The sequence below is a fragment of the Engystomops pustulosus genome, chromosome 3 (assembly GCF_040894005.1).
Source record: "Engystomops pustulosus chromosome 3, aEngPut4.maternal, whole genome shotgun sequence".
Classification (NCBI taxonomy): Eukaryota; Metazoa; Chordata; class Amphibia; order Anura; family Leptodactylidae; genus Engystomops; species Engystomops pustulosus.
The window spans coordinates 122,927,511-122,946,376 of NC_092413.1; positions in this window are offsets into that span (position 1 = coordinate 122,927,511).

The following is an 18,866-nucleotide window of genomic DNA, read 5'->3' on the forward strand; positions in this document are numbered from 1 at the left end:
TAAACACAAGATATTTCCAAAATATCTCCTAGCTGTGTTCTATTCTCAAAATTTCCTTTTTTATTCTTTTTTTTTGTCTCTGCACATTTTTGCTCTTTTTTTTGTTAAATGCTGTTCCCATATCTAAAATACACTATCCAACCTCCCACAGGAATTTTGAAAGAATATTGTCAGCACCCGTCCAGCAAACGCGCAACCACAACCAGACTTGGCGCTAGCTGTCAGACTACGTAAGTGATGGCGAACTCACCCTGCGACGTCCCTGCGGGCTAAGGCCCTGCCTAAAGCAGATAAACCGCCCTAATAAGGGCGAACCCACTATCAGGAACCTAACTGAAGGTCCCTTAGTGACCCTAGAACAGAACAGGGGACACTTACTTCGTCTGGCAGCTGCTGGATGGTGGAGCGGACAGGTAACGGAAATACAGGTATAGACCAGTGTTCACACTGGAGCACAGAATACGAACGCAGGACTGAACAGGAAACCAGAATACAGGAATAGACCAGTGTTCACACTGGTGCACAGAATACAAACACAGGACTGAGACAGGGACAGATATATACAGGTCTTAAGGCAGATAATCACAGGTCAGATCCAGATACAGGTACAGGCGGGATATACAGGTCAGGTCAAGATCAAACAGGTATATACAGGTCAGGACAAGATCAAGCAGATATATACAGGTCAGGAACAGATACAGGCAGACAAACAGAGACAGGTAAAACTGAATTAGAAACACAGGGAAGACAAGACTCAAATTTACCAGCAAGCCTGATGGATACAGGTACAGGCGGGATATACACAGGTCAGGCCAAGATTAAGATCAAGCAAGTATACACAGGTCAGACTCAAAATAACCAGCAAGGTAAGATGGGAATGGGCAGGTATATAAAGCCGATCCCGGACATGCCCCCACTAGCACTCTGGAGGAACTGTCCATCAGGCTAGTAACCCTTGCTGGGCAGGACAGAAATGCAGGGAGCAGGGTGTGGCGCAGTTAATCCAAACACAAGAATTAAGCCACAGTTCACACACAAATAAACGCCTCTATTCCACCAACTGCGGATAGAGCGACGTTCAGGCACGGACTTTACAAATATCATATTGATATATAGTACCTAGGCACACATGTATGTCAATATAAATCATACATTTTGTAAATCTAGATTGTATTTGTACCCTAGGGGTCCTAAGTAATGATGTAGGCATGTATCCCAAGTTACAGATTGCAGTAAAATAAGTATACCATATCAGTAGTTCATTATCTATAAATGTGAATGAGTTACAGATAACAGTCAGAATAAAGCATATATGTATATATATTCATAAAGTACATAAAAAATGAAGGGGGTCGAGAAAAATAATAAATGTCTATTAAAAATATCATGGCCACTGATGGGCATAATGGCTAATTCACACGGCCGTGTGCACGCCTGGACCATTTCACGGGCGAGCACAGGGCCGGGAGGAGGAGGGATGTACGTTTGTCAACCCTCCTCCCTCCATAGGCAGAAGAGTGGCCTGAAATATATGGGGGCTGTGATCTGGTTGCAAAAAATGCAGTCTGCTGACTGTTATCTGCTCACCAATGCAGGTCATTACGCATAATTCCTCGCTGCTAGCTTTCACAATTACAGCTTATGAGACGCCTACACTAGGACCTCACACATACACCTAAAAATGGTGAAATAACCAGACATACATAAAGGCAAAACAATGAAATAAAAAGGGAAAAATTAAAGAAAAACAAACCTCTTACTAAGAAGATTGGCAGAGAGATCCTTGGAGGCGAACCGATGAAATCATGAACAGCTCTACAAAACTTGTTGCATCTCCTTGAAACTGACAATGATTGTATGCTGGTATGCTCTTTTGAATAACCACCAAATCCTACCCCTTTGTCATGTGAGAGGGGTGTGGCTACATCTGGATCAAGAAACACACCAAAGAAAATGATAGAGGTGAAAGTATAGGGCTATCCACTTGTACCCTTAAATATGCCAACAATACCTATTAATTCTACAGTAGAAGAATAACAGAAGCATAAAGCCACATAAATACATAAAATTGAATTGACACACAGATAGAGGAGCAACATACAGACAAAAAATTATTACACGTGGCTCGGGTGTAAAAGAGATAAAGATAATTATTAATATTCCCAGCTGAAGTAAAGTGCTAAGTGAATAAGACCCGAAACAGTCCATGAACAATATAGAGCACTGGCTAACAGCACACAGTAGGATAAGGAAAGAGGAAATAATTTGACCATATATTCAGCATAAAGTACCTACAAACAAAGCCTGCAAGGAACATAAGTGAAGTGTATACTGACCAAGGACCAAGAAAAAACAGCCTCGACACGTGTTTCACCACTGAATGGCTTTTTCTGGAGGAGTGGCTTCATCTCCTCCAGAAGAAGCCATTCAGTGGCAGTTTTTTCTTGGTCCGTGGTTGGTATACACTTCACTTATGTTCCTTGCAGGCTTTGTTTGTAAGTACTTTATGCTGAATATATGGGCAAATTATTCCCTCTTTCTTTATTCTACTGTGTGCTTTTAGCCAGTGCTCTATTTTGTTCTTGGACTGATTCGGGTCTTATTCACTTAGCACTTTACTTCAGCTGGGAATATTAGTAATTATACACCCGGGCCAAGTGTGATCATTTTTTGCCTGTATGTTGCTCCTCTATCTCAATTCATTCTCAATCTATTTCTCAATTCAATTTTATTTACCTGGTATTGTTATTGAACATAATAAAAATTTATATATCTACTATGTGGCTTTATGCATCTGTTATTCTTCCTCTGAGGAATTAATAGGTGTTGTTTCCATCTGGATTAAGGTCAGAAGTAGGTGACTTACCATCTTCTTCCATGGGTCTACTGAGAAGAAGATCACCATTATGAAATGTTAGCCAAATGCTCTAATAACTATTCTCTTGGCTCCCCAACTCCAAAATCATTGGTGCTCGATACCAAAGAAAATATCATAGGATGCTGATCACATATTTTTGAGAAGAAATTGAAATATTTTAGGTTTACTTTGAAGTATCATTTTGCCATACTGTACTCTTAAAGGACATCTACCATCATTTTGACTAATGGTAGATGTCCAGCATTTCGTTCCCGTTTGTTTATGCACTAAGTGGAACTGTTATAAGTGCATAAAGAAAGGGCATGCTTGCAGAAAAAAATAACTTTTAAAAAAACATGTAAATGAGCCAGATGCGTTTAGCCTTACATCACCATGGTGCCTCTTGGTATCGCTGTGTTTTAATTATTAAGCCCCCCGCTGTGATCGTACCTCCTGCTCCCAGTCAAGGATCTAGGAAAGAGCCCGCCCCGGCTCTCTGACAACACAGAAGTATGATCACAGCGAGGGGTGGAATACATCAAAACCTGGCGATACCGAGTGCACAAAGAAAGGGGCAAAGTAATGGTAGTTGTCTTTTAAGCAGCCATTTTAAAGGGACATGGCACACATGGGAAGATTTCGGATAGTCTCTATCAATTAACATTTTCTATTCAAGGGACAGAGAGAACACAGGGGGGGGGGAGTAAACAGAGGTGATTACCTATTAAACTTAGGCTGGGGTAGAGGGTGCTTCATAATTTATTACATATACTATTTGCCTAAGGTACATAAGAGTACCACCAATCTCCCAGGTCGACCTCTAGTCTCAGGGATTAACTCTATGACTAGTCGCCTAGGGGAATATATAGACCTTCATCTCCAGCCTTTGAAATTGTATATAAGGGATTTGAAGCACTAAATAGGTATTTTGAAATATTTGGAAATTGGGGACAATGATGATACTATATTATGTTCTATCTTCAATTTCGACTTCTATCCTTCAAAATCTTGAAGTAATAGCAATAGAGAAGAGACTTAATAGAATAGTTATATATAGTACAGTTTATAGTAGAAGGGAATAAATTTAGTTATTTTTAGTTTGATAGTTTTAAAATTTGCTCCTTTGTTCGCCAACTTTCTAATTTTTTGGTACTTGATTTGGTTGTATTGTACCTTATATTTATTAATCTGCATATATTTAGTACAACTTAAACAAATGAAGAGATTTTTTGTAAATCAATGTCAATAAAAGATGAATAGAAGGGGGAAAAGTCATATTGTTTCATAATAACAAGATTTGTTTTTATTATCTTGCTATTGGGTATGCTTTCTTTGAGTAGTTATATTATTGTAAAATTTGTTAATTTAGTAATATAGTAAAATGTAAAGTATTAAAAAAAAGAATACTGGAACTCTTTTTCCAGGTTTTTCTTAGACTGCTATAGCATACAACACCTTCATTGTTCATATGTCCACATGAGTAGACATGTCACTGCACTTCACAGGTTTAGAAAACTCTTCTCTAGCCACTGACAGACTACAGGTCACTTGAGGTCTGGTAGTTTGACAGTGGTAAAGTGAACCTCTGCGTAAGATGATGAAAACTGAACACATATGGACAAAATTATATTGTATAGAAGTACATTAGAAAGGCAAAATTTTTCATCCTTTGAATTATTTTATTAGCTGTGCTGTGATAAATATTGTTTAAAAGATATTGCTCCTATAAAGAGCAATTAAGACATCTTCAGAAGCCACTCCCTGAACTGACCTTTTTCAGTTCTTGATTCAGTGAATGCTTCCTTCCCATTTACTGGTAAATGCATCATACTGTCTCAGGCTTGTTAAATTTGTGACAAATACTTGAGAGGTAAGCTGTTATTATTAAGTCAAAGGAGTGTTACAAAGAGGGTCAGCGCTCCTGCACATTAGTTGGTTTCTTCACAATCTCCCTGTGGAGCCTATGTGTGGACTATATTGTGCCTCACACTCTAGGACACATCTGATAATTACACATATGCTATTCTAGTTATCAGGTCTTTCCCTTGTCTTATTTTCACATTTCTATATGATGTGACTCAGCAAAGCCTGTAAGAAGCTTCCTGTCGAGATGTTAGACAGCAGGCAAGATTGTTTTCTGCTTCAGATGCTTCATTGCTGGAGGGACGAGTAGCTCATTACTATATGGTTTCCACCTCGCTTCAGATCCAGATATTTATTTCATTTCTTTTCATTGCTATTGAGAACTTAAAAATTCTGAAAGGGCTATGCTTCCCTCCTAGACTGTAGACCATAGCCTCAGGGAAAGCTTGTTTGGACATTTAAATCTCCTGTGCCAATTAGGAATGTTGGCCTGCATGGACCCAGTGACCTGGAACCAGATGGCATGAGAATAGTGAACTGTCAGTACTAAGAAGATTTAGTATTTCTGTCTTTGTTACATTTTCTGTAATTCATTGAAGAGAATAAAGCTGCAAAAGTGCCTTCAGATTATGTGTCAGAGCAGGATTTAAAATTGGGACTTTATATGTGAGAGATAAATCAGTTATAAAATTTTATCAGTTATAAAATTACGGTAAAACTTTTTTTTGCTTGATGTCAAATATAAACCATTTTACATTACACATGTAAACCAAGGTGTAAATTAATTCGGGAAAAAATAGTTAAGACTCCGGTTGGCAACTGACAAATATTCACTGCTTCCCATTAAAAATAAAAATAAGTAATCACTGGGGCTCCAGGAGTAAATAAAAAGAAAAAGAAACGTTATAAAGAAAGTGATGAGGTGATGGAGTGAGTGGTATAAGTGATTCTAAAAAATAAAGAAACTGTACAAATAGAAGATAGAGTGGTCACTGCACAGTAACTTGTATAACAAACCATGGGAAACTGAAAGTTTGTGATATGTACGGGTTGTAGTGCGGATTAACTAAATCTATGTGCTGTGTTCATATATGTAGAAAATGCTTCCAAACATCAAAACAAAGAAAAGAGCAAAGTGGTACTCACTATTCAGGTCTAAAAGTAGTCGTCTTTTATTAGTGGTACTTACATAAACATGCTGGTACTGTAAAGGGGAGGGACGGACAAGCAGGACATCACAAAACAACATCTAAGGCCTTTTCGCGCTAGAACGCTTCTTCCGGCTTGTGTCTTGGTTTACTCTTTCGTCTGGCTGCCTACTCTCTGCCTATGTATCTTGAGTATATAGGGGATATTCTCTCCTTTGGAAACTAATCTTCATGTCATCCAATCTAGATTTTAGCGTCCATATCTCATCCATAATATGTGTTGACCATAAAAGTTGATTGAAGGGTAACAACTTCAATACCCTAACCATACTCCTGGGGGGAAAACTGTCAAATTGTAATAAATTGTTCCTGTCCCTCCCCTTTATGTGCATATCCTTGGTGATTCTATCACCCTTCAGCATCACCTTTATGGCCAGGAATTGTATATATTCCCTAAACCGGATGAGTATTCATCATCTATTTTTCTTCCCCATCCGAAGATTTGTCTGAAGTGGGGTAACAAATAGGTGGCATTAATAATAATAATAATAATATAATAATAATCTTTATTTATATAGCGCCATCCAATTCTGTAGCGCTTTACAAATCATAGGGGACATATTACATTACAAAGAACAAACAGTCATATGGAACAATAGGAGTGAGGGCCCTGCTTACAAGAGCTTACAGACTATGAGGATGAGGGGGTGACACAAGAGGTTGTATAATGGTCCAGCCATTCTTTATAAGGGAACAATATAAAATAATTTAATAAATAATTTACTAAACAACGATGTTGCTGCTTGAACCAGCCATCAGCCGCCATCTTATTTACAGGGTCCTAGGTGAAAAAGACTGCAGAGAAGCCTGGAGCTTGGTATATATCTGCTGTTTGCCAGATAACAGATGGGAGATAGGACATAGGATGGATTAGTAATGGGAGAGTTGACATTTCAAGCAGTTATCGTATGTGATAGGCTTGCCTAAAAAGATGGGTTTTAAGAGCACGTTTGATGCTTTGGAGGGTGGGTATTAGTCTGAGAGTCCAGGGAAGGGCATTCCAGAGAATTGGAGCAACTCGGGAGAAGTCCTGGATACGTGCATGGGAGGTTCGAATTAAGGGAGAGATTATTCTAATGTCACTGGCAGATCGAAGAGTACGGGAAGGGCGATAGACTGAGATGAGAGAAGAGAGATAGGGAGGTGCAGCATTATTCAGAGCTTTGTGGATGAGGGTTATTGTTTTATAGTGAATACGGAAGGAGACAGGCAGCCAGTGCAGTGATTGGCACAAACTGGAGGCATCCGTGTAGCGTTTGGCCTGAAAGACCAGCCTGGCTGCTGCATTAAGAATAGATTGAAGAGGAGAGAGTTTAGTCAGTGGAAGGCCGATTAGTAGGGAGTTACAGTAGTCTAGTCGAGAGTGAATCAGAGCAACTATTAGCATTTTAGAAGTTTCAAATGTCAGAAACGGACGGATTCTGGAGATGTTTCTGAGATGCATACGGCAAGAGCGAACAAGAGATTGAATATATGGTGAAATAGAGAGGTCAGAGTCCAGCACAACCCCAAGACAGCGGGCCTGCCTCGGTGCTATAGTGATCCCACAGACCAAGATGGAGAGGTCGGGGTTGGGTTGTTTAGTAGATGGTGGAAAGACAAGAAGTTCAGTCTTAGAAAGATTAAGTTTCAAGAAGAGAGAGGACATGATGATAGAGACAGCAGAGAGAGATTCACTAGTGTTCTGGATTAAGGCAGGGGTGATGTTACGTGCAGAAGTATATAACTGGGTGCCATCAGCATAGAGATGATACTGGAAACCAAATCTGCTGATGGTTTGTCCGATGGGGGCAGTATAGAGGGAGAAGAGAAGAGGACCTAGGACTGAGCCCTGAGGAACCCCGACACTGAGAGGAAGATGAGAAGAGAAAGTTCCAGAAAAGAAGACACTGAAAGTGCGGTCAGAGAGATAGGAAGAAAACCAAGAGAGTGCAGTGTCCTTTAGGCCAATGGAGTGAAGCATCCATTGAAGTGAAGTGAAGGAGGAGCTGGTGGTCCACAGGCATTTTCCTCCATGAACTGTATGTACTTATTATCATACGTTGGCATGATGTTAGAACCCATTGTGTTCCTCTGGAGGTAGACATAAAACGTATCCCTAAATGGGAAATAGTTGCATGTCAATATGATGTTATGGGGAGACAACGAAAAAACTGACACGCAACAGAGACAGAGTTCCAAAAGTTTTTAACCACTGTTAAACCCAGAGAATGGGGAACAGATGGCATATACATATAAAGGCTAAGTCAAATGAGATAAGTATGATGTCAGCCTCTATAGGCAACGCTGCAGATTAAATTTTAAGCTAAAAGTCAATGGTGTCCTGTATGTAGGATGATACCCTACATCTTTGGTAAAGTATACAGGGAATGTATAGGTAATGTTACAATGGGAATGATAAAGTTTTAGACAATGTTACATTGAGGATTTTCCGAATTTCTTCCCTTACTGCACCACTGATTAAGTTTTTAGGTTTTCTACAAATAGCAAATCTGGGGTCACTGGATACACATTTAAAAGATACTAATATCCCTCAACTGTCTTTCAATGCCTGTGATAAATGTTATCTTGTCCATGGCGACAAAAGCCCTACCTTTATTGGTGAGCTTGATAAACAGATTGTTGTCATGGCAAGGTCATTTAATGTCTGTATTTTTATACCTTGTCATGTTAGGGACTTCTAAATACTGAGACGCTGTTTGTCTTCAACTTATCAATATCATGCTTAAACATAGTCATAAATATGTATATGGCTTGATCAATGACAGGAGGAATGAATTTGCTTTTGTTAAAGAGTCCAAACTTCTTCAGGAATAATTCAGTGGTCTTCACATTAGCCCTTGACGTCTGATATGCAAACCAGACTTTTAATTTAATAGTCCTAAAAAAACCCTGTAAGTTCAACTCTAACTGGAACCAGTCAGTCAAACTGGCTGGGCAAAATGATCGGCCTTTATTCAATGTTATAATCGCAACCTCAGATAGCTGCCTGTAGGAAATGTCCACAAGTAAATAGATCAAATAAATCTGTAGAGCCACTGCTTTGAGCAATTTGCCAATTTCCTTTGTTCAATTCTGGGATTGTACTCAGTCAAACTCTCTTCCAAACTTGGAGACTGTGCCTATTGAAATACTGACGTGCATACACAGATATACTGATCTAATAAGGATCAAGGTTATACAATTAGCTTACTAGACACCGTTTTTGCTGATGTTTTAGAATATGTAATACAATGTCTATTTAACTATAATGTAAAAAATTGGTTACACAATTACACCTTTACTTCACCTGTATATAAATCCATGGCTACAATGTGGTTTAAACAAGTGGTACTTGTATAAATACATTTTTCCTAAACCATAACCTTTATTGTATTATCCTAAAAGAAGAGAATCTCCCATGCTCCCATTAAAAACAGAATAATGGCACAAAACAATGTACCGTAATTTCTGATTCTCCATGCTGGGTAAAGCCTATCTTGTATAAGAAGTCAAAATTTTATAGTCAGAAGATATGTATGTACATACTTGCATTGAGAGCCGCTGGGCATTAACAGGTACTAGGAGTTCTGATTGTGGGTAACCAGGCTACTCTGGTAGCCTGCCCCTTATTATTCCCCAAAGTATTTACTCCCGCCCTTACAAGGGCAGTACCACCGCTGTCCCTATATTAAATTATAGTACCCTCCTCTTCTGTCACTTCCCTGATGACATTGTCTGACATAAACAGCCTCCTCAGATGGAATTAGTGTATGAGTGGCTGGAATAAAAGAGAGAAAAGGGAGGGCTAATTTATAGCAGAAAAATTCATATAATCACTCATAAGTTGATAAATACCACAGCCTTTACTGACCTTGTTGCAGGCTGGATGCTCGTGTATCTAAGAAATTACCCACAGTGGTGGAGCAATGAGCTGCTGTGTGACATTTTATGACACACGCCTGTTAGTTGAGCTCACTCAGTTTTAATGGATCAGAATATTTCCGGCCAAACTCTTAGCCCATCCCCTAAAGTGACGTAAGCTCCAGGGATTCGCCTGTGCTCTGTTCCCGCTCAGCTGTACGGCTTGGGCGGATACCTATTCTACATACCAAAAGTCATTGCGTCATTGCGCGTCCCAACCGGGATGGGACCATACAAAGGAGATGTTCAAACAAAAATGTGCAGACTGCACTAACACTTCTTTAAATATAGCTCAATAATGTGACAGGCTAGTTTAAACAAAATTTCCTGATATCTAAATAGTTTTGGTTCGAATCTACATAGAATAGTGTCATTTCGCCAGTTTGAGCACAGCTACAGGGATATGGCAGAAGGCCATGCTGAAACTTATCTGTATGGGAGAAAGACCAGATACCTCCCAGGAGTTGTGCCCTGGGTTCACAGATGAGTGGTAGCTGCCACTGAATTTTAAGCCCAGCATGGTGGTGTGCCTTAATGGGCAGAACCAAACAGCAGGCTTGGGCGAGCCGGGATGAATGCACCTCCTTTACTTGGCACAGTTTCTTGAATGACATCTACCAGCAGGATGAAGGATTATAAACCAAGTACACTGACATGCAGGTGTGTGCCGCCTCTGGCAGGACCTGCTCATGGTGTAGCTTCTTATACCCTTGTTTTTAAGAAATAAAGTTTTTAAAAATTATGCAAATGAGTCTAAGGGGCTCCAGGATCTATTGATATCTTTGGAGCCCAGAGCCCCTCAGGTCCATTTGCATCATTTTAAAAACCTTTTTAACATAAAAACAAGGACCTAAGAAGCTAAAAGTAGAGCAGACCCTGCCAAAGGTGGCACACACCAGTATGTCAGTGTGCTTGGTTTATAACCCCTGATGGTAGATGTCCTATAAAGAGGTATTCCCACAAAGACAAGATTCTAAAATATACTCAGGATAACAAAAGAACACATTCTCTAATTCACTGTTATTAACATAAATACAGCATTTCACAGATAATTCCAACCAGTCTCTATCAGTCCTGGTGTATACAATTTTGGATGCCATCTTCTAAGGTTGGGCAGAGCAGATTCTTCTCATGAATAGTTTTTTTCTGTCTGCAGTGTGCTCTCTGCCCTCCCCCCTCCATTGCAAGACGAGCTCACACACAGACATTTATTTACATGCACTTCCTGCCAGCAAGCAACAGCATGCACAGACTTACTCTACAAGCTACAGACAAGCTACACTTCTTTATAGCAGGAAAAGGAGACATAAAGCAGAGCTTACAGCATGTGTTATAGCTAAGAAGGGTGTCAATGTGTGTTATATCCACATCATGGATCTCTGATTTGTTTCATCCCTCTTTTCCTATGTTTCAGATACTAGTATAATGTTCAGAAGCTAAATGAAACTGTACTGATAAACACTGGACCTTGATAATCTAAGCACACAGGGATCATAATATGTCTGCTTAGAGAGTCCCCTGTCCACACTCCCCAAAGTATATATTCCTACCCTTACAAGGGCAGCACCAAAAATAAGAGAATACAAGCACTATGTGGTGGAGGCACAACTTTCATTGTGGTGGAGGCACTGCTTGCGGAGTTCCCATCTGACATTGAGGGCTCAGTGGCAGCATGAGTTTGCGTAAGAGGAAGTTGCCAATGCAGCAGGGGTATCAGCACCACCTTCCAAAAGAGGGTTAGCATGGCCAGAATGTGTATCTCAGTGTTCAATTTCTGCTATATCCACCTTATTTACCATCAGATACTGCCCTAGTACCAGGAGGTAGACTTGGACTCATATGGCGGATGAGTATACTTGGACACGTCTGATACTAAATGATGGGTCCTCCCCATTCATTTTTGTGGTTGGTAAATTGGAAAGGTAGCCATAGTTTGCCTTCTATGTCTTACAGGTGCTAGCCTGCTCTTTGAAAAGTGTCCTGCTCAGCACCACCGGAAGTTTCTTCATTGACAAGAGAATCTGCCTATCGACAGCCAAAGTGGACACATTTCACAAATAGCTATAAACCTAAAATGAATTAATCAAATGCAATGAATGCAGAAAACACATAAATGTATTCCCAATACATAAAATATACCAAACACAGAGATACCGATGACTATGCACCACTTATAAATGATTACCAGCAATGAATAAACACACACATATAAATATCCTGCACGCCTAAATATATACCAAAAATGAATATACTGCATACATTAATATATATCAGCAGTAAATAACCACACATTTATATATACCAGCATTAACTCCTCACCGACATGTGACGTAGTATTACGTCACATGCTGGATCCTGGTGCATGGAGAGGGCTCGCGGGCCGAGCCCCCTCCATAACCGGTGAGTCTTTGCTACTGTAGTATGGCAGTATATGATAGGATCTTACAGACAACCTAGGGTTAATGTACCTTTGGGAGTCTGAAATATTGTAAAAATAAAAATAAAAAAAGTAAAAAAAAAATATAACAAAAAAAACTCAAATCACCCCTCTTTCCCTAGAACTGATATAAATATAAATAAATTGTAAAAAATCATAAACACATTAGGTATCACCGTGTCCGAAAATGCCCGATCTATCAAAATATAATAAAGTTTTTTCAATGCGTTTTACCCCATAACGGAAAATCACGGCCAAAGTCGAAAATGGCACTTTTTTGCCATTTTAAAAAAATAAAAAATTGTATAAAAAGTGATCAAAAGGTTGCAGAGTCCTAAAAATGATAACATTGTAAACGTCATCAAATTCTGCAAAAAACAACACAGAGCTCCATACACCAAAGTATAAAAAAGTTATTAGCCCCAGAAGATGGCAAAATCCCCCCAAAAAAATTTTGTACAGGAGGTTTTAATTTTTTTTAAATGTATGAAAACATTATAAAACCTATATAAATTTGTTATCCCCGTAATTGTACCGACCCAAAGATTAAAGTACACCTGTTATTTGGGGCGTACAATGAAATCTGTAAAATCCAGGCCCACAAGAATACAGCACAAATGCGTTTTTTTTACAAATTCCACTGCATTTGTAATTTTTTCCCGCTTCCCAGTACACGGCATGGAATATTAAATACCAACATTTTGAAGTGTAATTTGTTACGCAGAAAATAAGCCGTCACACAGCTCTGTACTTGGAAAAATAAAAAAGTTATAGATTTTTGAAGGTGGGGAGTGAAAAATGAAAACGCAAAAACGAAAAAAGGGCTGCGGCGGGAAGGGGTTAAATGTACTGCACATCTGGGCTGCACTTAAGCAGGTACAGGCATCACTTACTGTTCAAATTATATTGCTGCTGGTTCATCCCAATCCTCTTCCTGCTAGTTTCCTCATTGTTGGCAATCATTCTCCATCTGGCAGAGAACGTCATGGCAACTTCCCCCGGACGTGACTTATCACCCTGGAGAACATCTCCACATTCCATCCCTAAAAAATCACAGTCAATATAATGTCCCCTGGATGGCAGCCTTGTCTCATAAAAATGAGCAAAAAGAATCGATGATACACTTACACGCGTCCCGGAATCCTAGGTCGTCGTAGTCGGGGCTAGAAGATTTAAAGGGCCAGCGCTCTGCTGATTGGGGATGGCCATCCCCAGGAAATTACATAACAGCCAGCCTCTCCCAGCATTCCCCGGCAGATATTTGTGCCTAGTGCCTCTGAGAAACCTATTTCATGCGATTTGCTGTGTTTACGAATTCCTGTTGTGATCCCGGTTCTGTTAATGACTCTGATCCCGTGCTGCCTGTCCTGACCTACCACTACGTCCCCGACTCTGATCCTGTGCTGCATGTCTTGACCTCCTGCCTTTCCCCGACGCTTGGCCGCCACCGTGGACAGTCACACCTATGGAACGACCTGCTGGTAGCCCACCTAGGGAGAGGTGGTTTAGTCTTTATATTTCCGGTGTGGACCACACTCGGGTTCACCACTGGAATCAATGCGGGACTCCTGTGACCTTATGCTAAAAATGTGTGTAAATGACACACTTGTATATAAAAAAACATGATGATGATTTGTTTAGAAATGCATGTGAATACTGTAGATTGGTTAGCGAGTGTAATAATACTGAGAAAGTACAAGAAAGCCAGCCTTTTAGAGATGATGCAACATAAATTAGAACAAAGATAGTTGTTGAATCTCTATTTAGTTTCAGCTCAGTTTATGGACTGTAATTACCCTATTTCTATCTCCAGCATTTTATACTTATCTTAGCTACCCAGGTATTAGGGACTGTGAAAGGAATGCTTTGTCTTAATAGTTTTGTTAAAAGGATACAAATGGATGTCTATGTATTTTAATAATTTTATTGGGACCTAATAAAAGTTGCATTTTACCTCTTTGCTTTGCTCTATCAGTGAATCCCCTCTGAGAGAGAAAACTATTTCCATTGTTGAGTGAAGTGTTCTCCTTTAACTTGGCTTGGTTACAACTCAGTATATATATGGTGGGTGGCAATGGTGGACATACAGTAATGTTTGTCAGAAATTATTTTGGGAAATGTCCCAGGAAATAAAAATACAATTATATATAATCATGCTAGAATATAATATCTGGCAATAGTTCTGTTTTCCGTCATTATAACCTTACATGGAGTTTAAATTGCTAGTCACATGCTGAATCTCGTACAATAAATGTGCATTGGACAAAGTCTTTGAAATAAGACTGCTGAATTTTGTTATTTGGTTAATTGATTCTTTATCTTATATCAGACAATTTAATAAAGTGTATCTTTTTCTCCAGGATTGGAGTGGGTTTTCTCTTGAACGCTGAAAGAATGGCGCTGGCTAGTAAAATAATTAAAATAGAACAACTCGTTTCGCGCTTGGGCTAAGTGCTTCCTCTGGTTCATAAACAGATGATGTTTATGAACCAGAGGAAGTGCTTAGCCCAAGCGCAAAACGCTTTGTTCTATTTTAATTCTTTTACTTTATTTTACGTTCAATGAAATAAATCATTTTTACGGGACCAGCCAGCACCATTCTTTCAGCGTTCAAGAAAAAACCCCACTCCAATCCTGGAAAAAAAAAGGTATCCGTTTGGAACTGCCTATCCACGTCAAGGGGGAGTAAGCAGGACCACGACCGCGGCAGCGGAGATATAGGTCCATCTAAGGAAGCATCTTTTGGGAGTTGTGCCCTGGATGCACAACCCCACAAGGTTAGTAGCCTGAAGTATCAAATTTTGACCATTTATCACAGGTAATCAGGTATCAGGTAATACACCACAGGAGTGCCCCTCTGTCTCTTCTATCCCCCATTTCTTCTAATTTAATAAAGTGTACCTTGTATTACGAAAAGCCTAGCACACTTCATGCTGTTGTCTTGGTTTATAAATGTTATGCCATTTCTAAGATTTAATAAAAGACAATTATGAAACATAAAAAAATGTATATCAAATTCTCACTTTATTGAGAAAATAGTGTTTATTAGTAGCAGGATGTTCTATGCCTGGTTGGGAGTGTTTATTTACAGCTGAATTCAGAGTCAGTTCCTTTGGCTGAGCTGGGTGTGTGTACTTCAGGAAAGCTGGGTGAGTCACCTGGATCTGTGTGCTAGTATGAGCTGTGAAAGCATAACCCGGCAGCTGCTGGGTGCGGCATCCAGGAATTCCTTTATATATGCCCAGTTCTCATTATAGGTTGGTGGTTTTATAAGTCTCCTGGTGCTAGTTCTCCTTCTGCTATTCTATTGCTTGCTATTCTGTGTATCTGACCTCTACTTTGCTACTTGACCTCTCATGCCTCTTGATTTTTTACCTCTTCACTATCATATAACCCCGTTCTGCCTAAATTTGCTAGTCGTTTTTTTCTCTGTTTTGTCCCTCTGTGCTTGTTTGTCATATTTTGTCATGACTTAGTAGGAATGGTCACCTAGTTGTTGTAGAACAGCCTTTGCAATTGTATAAGGACCGAAGTCATGGGTGAGCTTAGTGCCTGTACCACTTTCTCTACTGTGACACAAAAGACCTGTCACTCTGAAAATGATGTATGCTCTCAAGGGAACATATTATAAAGAAGCGCAATTTTATCTGTTTCATTTTGTGAAATAATAATGAATATAATTTAAATCTTTACTCTTTCTATGCACAACAGGAGTCATGGGGTAGTCACTAACAGTTTTCATATATACTGTCACAGATTGAAAGTTGTGAGCCCCTGATCGGACAATCTGCCTGGCTCTACTTCACACACTGGTGTCACAGCAGAGGGGGTTAATACACACACTGATGTCATAGCACATGGTGTTTAATACACATACACTGATGTCACAGCACATGGTAGTAAATATACACACATTGGTTTCATAACAAAAGGGGTTAATACACACACCTGATGTCATAACACAGGGGGTTAATATACACACTGATATCACAACACATGGGGTTAATACACCCACAGTGATGTAACAGCACAGGGGGTTAATGCACACACTGAAGTCACAGCACAGGGGGTTAATGCACACACAGTGATGTCACAGAACAGGGGCTTTGTACACAGTGATGTCACAGCATGGTGATAATATGTGGGGGTCCACAGTTTTAGAGGACATTGATAGGCCCTTACTTGCCCACAACATGCTGTTTCTACTTACCGGTACTAATACTTATGTCTCAACAGAGGAGTTTTATACACACAGATGTCACAGCACAGTGATAATATGTTGGGGTCCTCAGCTTTTGGTGACTTACCCAAAGTATACTGTTTGTACTTGCTGGCACTAACTTCCTGATTGCAAATTCCCACGTGTCGGCTTAGGCCCGGGGAAGGGCAGAGTGATCAGTGAGTAAAAATATCTAACACTGATTGGCTGGGGTTTGGCTGAAAAATGTGCTATTTTCAAAATTCAAAATCATTGCGCTTTCAGGCAGATAGATTAACCACCTAAATATGCTAAATAGCATTTCCCATATTCCTTATGGTAAATATGGTTATGGTGCCTTTGGGCTGATTAGCCCCCTCTTGTAAGTTTTGAAAATAGCCTACCAAGTAGAGATCCCCTTTTTCTTTTCTGTCATTGATGGATGGTAAACTCAAATAAAATTATGGGATGTATCAAGAGAGGAATATATTCTCATGATAAGTACATAGTTTTGTTTTGTTTTTGACAAATCACTGGTCAGACCACACATTGAATATTGTGTACAGTTTTGGGCACCAGTGTATACAAAGGACATAGTAGAACTGGAACGGGTGAAGTGGAGAGTAACCAAGATTATTAGGGGAATGACGGGACTAGAATACAAGGACAGATTTCTTCATTTGGGGTTATTGAGTTTAGAAAAAAGATGGCTTTACAAAGTACAAATACATGAACGGGCAGTACAAGGATCTCTCCAAAGATCTTTTTATACCTAGGCCTGTAGCCAGGACAAGGGGGCATCCTGGACATCCAGGAGAGGCAGCTCTACCATCACCATAAACATGGATTCTTTACTTGAAGAGCAGTGAGACTACGGAACTAGAAAAGGTATCCAGGCAAAAAATAGAAAAAGTTAAAAATCCACTTTACTGAAAAATCTATTAAAAGCAAATAGGAACATCACTATATTATCTTTCTGATGCATTTTGGACCAGTGTGGGTCCTTCCTCGTAGCCTAACATAAATGGTATAGTGCAGAATATTCAAGCAAATGTCACGGCTTACCCTTCCCCGTGCCTGATTCCCTGCCGAGCTCCGTGCGTGCGGGTCCCCTTTCTTAGGGCGCGTGCGCGGCACTTCCAGGAAAGGGCCAGTGCATTGTTAATTGTTGCGCTGGCTGAACTTCCCCTTTAAAAGCCAGCACCTTCCTTACTGCCTTGCCAGATCTTTGTGCCTCACAGCCTGTGAGAAAGCTCTTCTGCGATTTACTTGCATTCCTGTGTCTCCTGCGTTCTTGTGTCTCCTGCGTTCCTGTGTCTCCTGCGTTCCTGTGTCTCCAGCGTTCCTGTGTCTCCAGCGTTCCTGAGTCCCTCCGTGTTCCTGTGTTACCTGAGCTCCTCCGTGTTCCTGTGTACTAGTGTTCCTCCGTGCTGCTGTCCTGTGTGCCCTGCTCCCTTACCCATCTGCTTGGACCTCCTGTTTCTGACCCCGGATCGGACTCTGACGTTGCATCTCTGCCGCCTGCCCTGACCCTGTTCCTGGACTTTGACCCCGAGATTGTCTGCTGTCTCTGTACCCCGACCTTGGCCGCCACTGCAGACAAGTCACACCTGAGGAACGACCTGGTGGTACCACGCCGCAGCTTCTCTAACCTGCTTTGCGGCGGGCTCTGGTGAAAACCGGGTACCACTTAGACTCCGGTTCCAGGTAGTGGCTTGTGTCATCATCTGCAGTGTTCCAGAGGATCCACATCTGCAAGCCTGACAGCAATAACGCACCTTACAGGAAACAAAGTATGTACATATCATGTGACTAGTATGAATCATTGAAATAAAGGAGAAATCTATATTATATGATTTCTGGAATGGCAAATTAATATAGCTACATAAGGTAATTTCTATGGTCTTGCAACTGTGTTACATCACATAACCATGGCCAGACTTCTACCCACTGGAAGTAAACATAGAAGCTTTCTATAGCATGACAGCAAGCAGAGATCTAGAAAACCATGAGGAAAGTAGAAAGTATCTTATAAAATGGTTTCATTTTAATTATACAAACAATAATATTTATTGCAGAAATTGGAACATGCCTTTAAAGGGGTTGGTCACTCTTTTATATAATTTTCCCATGTGCCTTGACTGCCTTAATAATAATCCCTGAATGTTCATGCAATGATTGAGCATTCCTGTTATTTACTTTAGTGCTGTTTGCAAACTCTCTGTGGATCTTTGTTTACATGTCTGTGCACTGATGAATAGGAGGAACCTGCAGCAGAGAAATGACTCATCCTGCTCTTACTCACCTCTTCCTGTGTTTATTGCGCACTAGGTGAGAAAAAAAAAAGGTCTTCGCATATTCTGTGTCCAACAATGTTTACATAGTTCGGTATATGGAGCT